The sequence below is a fragment of the Anopheles coustani genome, assembly GCF_943734705.1.
Source record: "Anopheles coustani chromosome X unlocalized genomic scaffold, idAnoCousDA_361_x.2 X_unloc_144, whole genome shotgun sequence".
Classification (NCBI taxonomy): Eukaryota; Metazoa; Arthropoda; class Insecta; order Diptera; family Culicidae; genus Anopheles; species Anopheles coustani.
Window position 1 is genome coordinate 30001 of NW_026525098.1, and position 6560 is coordinate 36560.

A 6560-nucleotide genomic window follows, 5' to 3' on the forward strand; every position below is an offset into this window, starting at 1 on the left:
CAATGTTCATGTGTCCTGCAGTTCACATTATGACGCGCAGTTAGCTGCGGTCTTCATCGATCCATGAGCCGAGTGATCCACTGCCGAGGGTGACTAACTTGCGTAAGCCGCCGCTGTGCGCGTATACCCGTTCCCCGTAGGGAGGAGCAAGCCGCCGCTTAGAGACGAAGCATAAAGTGTCCTCATTCCACATAGGGCAAGCTGGATGAATCCATTTTACCCAGGACGGCCGAAGCGGCGTGGACCAGGGGAGAACTGAACCTTATACTTCACACCACAGTAAGTCTACGTGTCCTCTTCCACATAGGGCAAGCTAGAACTAACTATCTTACCCAGGACTGCCGAAGCAGCGTGGACCAGGGGAGGAACACACTTTTCATGGAAACGTAAGGCATCCATGACTGCCATAACGTAAGCCGCCGCTGTGCGCGTATACCCGTTCCCCGTAGGGAGGAGCAAGCCGCCGCTTAGAGACGAAGCATAAAGTGTCCTCATTCCACATAGGGCAAGCTGGATGAATCCATTTTACCCAGGACGGCCGAAGCGGCGTGGACCAGGGGAGAACTGAACTTTATACTTCACACCACAGTAAGTCTACGTGTCCTCTTCCACATAGGGCAAGCTAGAACTAACTATCTTACCCAGGACTGCCGAAGCAGCGTGGACCAGGGGAGGAACACACTTTTCATAGAAACGTAAGGCATCCATGACTGCCATAGTGCGTAAGCCGCCGCTGTGCGCGTAAACCCGTTCCCCGTAGGGAGGAGTCAAGCCGCCGCTTAGAGACGAAGTATGAAGTGTCCTCTTCCACATAGGGCAAGCTAGAATGAACTATCTTACCCAGGACCGCCGAAGCAGCGTGGACCAGGGGAGAACTGAACTTTATACTTCACACCACAGTATTGAGTAATGTGCCCTCTTCCACATAGGGCAAGCTGGAATGTTCCATTTTACCCAGGACGGCCGAAGCGGCGTGGACCAGTGGAGGACTACACAATCATGAGGTTTGATATCGACTTGTGTGTTTCAATAGGATACCGATGGTATGGTTTGAACCGATTTGATTTAGCCATTCTGAAGTCATCACTTGGTTGAAGCGCTGAACTAGGGAGGCATCGTTTACATATATATTGGTTTTCGCATGCTCTACTAGGTTAATGTCATGAGGTTGGCTATCGAGCATGCCCAAGTGATGACTTGATTGTGTGCTTGCTTGAATTCTTCACATTTCATACCATCGGTTAGTTGTCGAATCATTCCTCGATCATAACCTTCGTTCTTGGTTCATGTATGCTCTCTTCCACATAGGGCAAGCTAGAATTAACTATCTTACCCAGGACCGCCGAAGCAGCGTGGACCAGGGGAGAACTATACTTTGTCTTGTATGCCCTCTTCCACATAGGGCAAGCTAGAACTAACTATCTTACCCAGGACCGCCGAAGCAGCGTGGACCAGTGGAGGACTATACTTTGTTCATTACACCACAGTATTAAGTATGGTGTCCTCTTCCACATAGGGCAAGCTAGAACTAACTATCTTACCCAGGACCGCCGAAGCAGTGTGGACCAGGGGAGGACTATACTTTATACTTCACACACTAGCCATACTGAAGTCATCACTTGGTTGAAGCGCTGAACTACGGCGGGGTAATCGTTTACAGGTTATAATCATATAGCTGCATGCTCATTAGTAGATAATGGAATATTGTATGGCAATATGAGCATGCCCAAGTGATGACTTTGTTTCAAGCTCAACAGGTAGGGTATTGAGTCCTCTTCCACATAGGGCAAGCTAGAATGAACTATCTTACCCAGGACCGCCGGAGCAGCGTGGACCAGTGGAGGACTCTATACTTTATACTTCACACCACAGTATTGAGTACGACTTGCATAAAGCCCCTAATGAGAACCACGAGGGCTCTCTCAATGTAGAACCACGAGGGCTCTAGTACCGATTCTCTCGGTACGGCTTGGTCCGTGTTCCTTTATGCTTGTACTCTAAGTATTAAGTATTGTGTCCTCTTCCACATAGGGCAAGCTAGAACTAACTATCTTACCCAGGACCGCCGAAGCAGTGTGGACCAGGGGAGGACTATACTTTATACTTCACACACTAGCCATACTGAAGTCATCACTTGGTGGGGGTGAACTACGGCGGTATCTATCGTTTTGGTTCGGTCTATATAGGGTCGCTTGCATGCTCATTCGAATATAATGTAATTGTGTATGGCAATATGAGCATGCCCAAGTGATGACTTTGTTTCAAGCTCAACAGGTAGGGTATTGAGTCCTCTTCCACATAGGGCAAGCTAGAATGAACTATCTTACCCAGGACCGCCGGAGCAGCGTGGACCAGTGGAGGACTCTATACTTTATACTTCACACCACAGTATTGAGTACTTCTTGCATAAAGCCCCTAATGAGAACCACGAGGGCTCTCTCAATGTAGAACCACAAGGGCTCTAGTACCGATTCTCTCGGTACGGCTTGGTCCGTGTTCCTTTATGCTTGTACTCTTAGAAAGTCTCAACCCGGAGGTCTTGACTTTGATTGTCATAGTTGGACTACGACGGGGTATCCGACTCATCGAATACCCCAGAAGCACACCATCTTTCGGGTAGGCGGTACGCGTACCTCCGGACGCGGAAGTCTCAACCCGGAGGTCTTGACTTTGTATTGTCATAGTTGGACTACGACGGGGTATCCGACTCATCGAATACCCCAGAAGCACACCATCTTTCGGGTAGGCGGTACGCGTACCTCCGGACGCGGAAGTCTCAACCCGGAGGTCTTGACTTTGATTGTCATAGTTGGACTACGACGGGGCATCCGACCATTGCTGATCGAACACCCCTGATTCACCATCTTTCGGGTAGGCGGTACGCGTACCTCCGGACGCGGAAGTCTCAACCCGGAGGTCTTGACTTTGATTGTCATAGTTGGACTACGACGGGGTATCCGACTCATCGAATACCCCAGAAGCACACCATCTTTCGGGTAGGCGGTACGCGTACCTCCGGACGCGGAAGTCTCAACCCGGAGGTCTTGACTTTGATTGTCATAGTTGGACTACGACGGGGTATCCGACTCATCGAATACCCCAGAAGCACACCATCTTTCGGGTAGGCGGTACGCGTACCTCCGGACGCGGAAAGTCTCAACCCGGAGGTCTTGACTTTGGTTGTCATAGTTGGACTATGACGGGGCATCCGACCATTGCTGATCGAACACCCCTGTTACACCATCTTTCGGATAGGCGGTGCGCGACACCACCGACGCGGAAAGTCTCAACCCGGAGGTCTTGACTTTGTATTGTTGGATAGTCCTCTTCCACTATAGGGCAAGCTGGAAATATTCCATTTTACCCAGGACTGCCGAGGCAGCGTGGACCAGGGGAGAACTTCACGGAATCTTCAGGCATCCATGATTGCCATAGTGCGTAAGCCGCCGCTGTGCGCGTCAACTCGTTCCCCGTGAGGAGGAGTCTAGCCGCCGCTAAAAGACGAAGCATTAAGTGTCCTCATTCCACTATAGGGCAAGCTAGAATTAACTCTCTTACCCAGGACCGCCGAAGCAGCGTGGACCAGGCGAGGACTATACTTTATACTTCACACCACAGTATTGAGTACGACTTGCATAAAGCCCCTAATGAGAACCACGAGGGCTCTCTCAATGTAGAACCACGAGGGCTCTAGTACCGATTCTCTCGGTACGGCTTGGTCCGTGTTCCTTTATGCTTGTACTCGCGGAAAGTCTCAACCCGGAGGTCTTGACTTTGATTGTCATAGTTGGACTACGACGGGGCATCCGACCATTGCTGACCGAACACCCCTGATTCATCATCTTTCGGATAGGAGGTGCGCCCACCTCCGACGCGGAAGTCTCAACCCGGAGGTTCGGACTTAGAGTTTTTCCCATTTAAAAGTTTTTCTCTTAGCCATACTGAAGTCATCACTTGGTGAACGATTGAACTAGGGCGGGTTAATCGTTTATAGGTATCATGTGGTTTGCATGCTCTCTTAGGTTAAGGTCATGTGGTTGGCTATCGAGCATGCCCAAGTGATGACTTTGTTTCACGCTTGCTTGATTTCTTCATGATTCCCTGTTATATAGTGTAATCATTCGAGAACAGGGAATCTTTGGTTTTGCTCAACAGGTATTGGATGTCAACTTGGTATCTAGATCGCATTAAGTCTCAACCCTTAGGTTCGGACTTGTATAGTGACATCTTGTTACGGTCTTGAGTCTCAACCCGCAGGTTCGGACTACTTAGTGTTTGATCGAATATAATATGGCAACTTGTGCCTAAGTCTCAACCCGCAGGTTCGGACTTCTGTTTATTTGGCCAATGTATGTATAAGGCAACTTGTGCCTAAGTCTCAACCCGCAGGTTCGGACTTGTGTATTTGTTCGAAGTCATGTATAAGGCAACGTGTGCCTAAGTCTCAACCCGCAGGTTCGGACTTGTTAGTGTTTCGTCAACTTTCATATGGCAACTTGTGCCTAAGTCTCAACCCGCAGGTTCGGACTTGTGTATTTGTTCGAAGTCATGTATAAGGCAACTTGTGCCTAAGTCTCAACCCGCAGGTTCGGACTTGTGTATTTGTTCGAAGTCATGTATAAGGCAACGTGTGCCTAAGTCTCAACCCGCAGGTTCGGACTTGTTAGTGTTTCGTCAACTTTCATATGGCAACTTGTGCCTGAGTCTCAACCCGCAGGTTCGGACTTCTATAGTGTTTCGTCAATTATCATATGGCAACTTGTGCCGAAGTCTCAACCCGCAGGTTCGGACTTCTGGAAGGATCACTTGGCCACTAATGATCCTTCCGCAGGTTCACCTACGGAAACCTTGTTACGACTTTTACTTCCTCTAAATCATCAAGTTCGGTCAACTTCGATAAAGCAGACGCGGTTCACGAGGATCCAGCGAACGATCATCTCCAAAGACCTCACTAAATAATCCATCGGTAGTAGCGACGGGCGGTGTGTACAAAGGGCAGGGACGTATTCAACGCTGGCTGATGACCAGCACTTACTAGAAGTTCCGAGTTCATATGGACCATTGCAATCCATAATCCCTACTAAGTGAGTATTTGAGTGATTTCCCGTTCCTCTCGGAATAGGAGACACGCTGCTACCCACATTGTAGCACGCGTGTAGCCCAGAACATCTAAGGGCATCACGGACCTGTTATCGCTCGATCTCATTTTGCTAAACACAAATTGTCCTGCTAAGCAGCGTACCGTAAGTGCACTTGCGCACACGAACAGCGAAGGTGTCAGGTCATACTCCACCGAAAGGTCCTAACCCGTTCCAATCGGCATCGACGCATTAACGCTGACTGCGTTCTAGTTAGCATATGTGAGTCACGTTCGTTATCGGAATTAACCAGACAAATCAATCCACGAACTAAGAACGGCCATGCACCACTACCCTTAAATTTGAGAAAGAGCTATTAATCTGTCTCACCTCCATAAGTTCGGACCTGGTAAGTTTTCCCGTGTTGAGTCAAATTGAACCGCAAGCTCCATTTCATTGTGGTGCCCTTCCGTCAATTCCTTTAAGTTTCAACTTTGCAACCATACTTCCCCCGGAACCTGACTTTGGTTTCCCGGAAGCTACTGAGAGCACCTGGTTGTAGCGTCTCCCAATTGCTAGTTGGCATCGTTTACGGTTAGAACTAGGGCGGTATCTAATCGCCTTCGATCCTCTAACTTTCGTTCTTGATTAAAGAAAGCATCCTTGACAAATGCCTTCGCTTTAGTTAGTCTTACGACGGTCTACGAATTTCACCTCTCGCGCCGTAATACTAGTGTCCCCAACTACTTCTGTTAATCATTACCTCCGGTCTGAGTACAAACCAATGAAAGATTAGACCAAGGTCGTATTCCATTATTCCATGCAAGATTATTCTAGGGCGTTTGGGCACCCTGCTTTAAGCACTCTAATTTGTTCAAGGTAAACGTGAGCGGTCGAGCTCTATGTTACACTTGCACCCGTTGAAGGGCACACCATGACACAGACTTGGTGCCCTACCACACCATTGAGTCGCAACCAGATTCCGACTTGGCCCACCGACCACGGGTTGACCGGGTCGGCGGAGCCGGACTGTGTTGGACAAGTATCAACTTCGAACGTTTTAACCGCAACAATTTTAATATACGCTAGTGGAGCTGGAATTACCGCGGCTGCTGGCACCAGACTTGCCCTCCACTTGATCCTCGTAGAAGGATTTATGCTCTACTCATTCCAATTATGAAACATCATTAAAGAGTTTCATATTGTTATTTCTCGTCACTACCTCCCCGTCCCGGGATTGGGTAATTTACGCGCCTGCTGCCTTCCTTGGATGTGGTAGCCATTTCTCAGGCTCCCTCTCCGGAATCGAACCCTGATTCCCCGTTACCCGTTGCAACCATGGTAGTCCTCTATACTACCATCCATAGTTGATAGGGCAGATATTTGCGAGATCTGTCGTCGGTGCGAGACCATACGATCAGCATCATTATCCAGACTTCAACTCAATGACACGGAGAACCCGCGATTGGTTTGACTAATAAG

The 6560-nt window shown here is 48.9% G+C and overlaps 1 non-coding gene across 1 annotated transcript in view; it reads right to left on the reverse strand.

Annotated features, from left to right (window-relative positions):
* Window positions 1-92, reverse strand: part of LOC131270125 (5.8S ribosomal RNA) — a 155-nt gene extending 63 nt beyond the window's left edge. Inside the window, exon 1 of the ribosomal RNA XR_009179256.1 lies at window positions 1-92. This exon is cut by the window's left edge and continues 63 nt beyond it. This is a non-coding gene — a ribosomal RNA (5.8S ribosomal RNA).
* Between the last annotated feature and the right edge of the window lie 6468 nt (window positions 93-6560).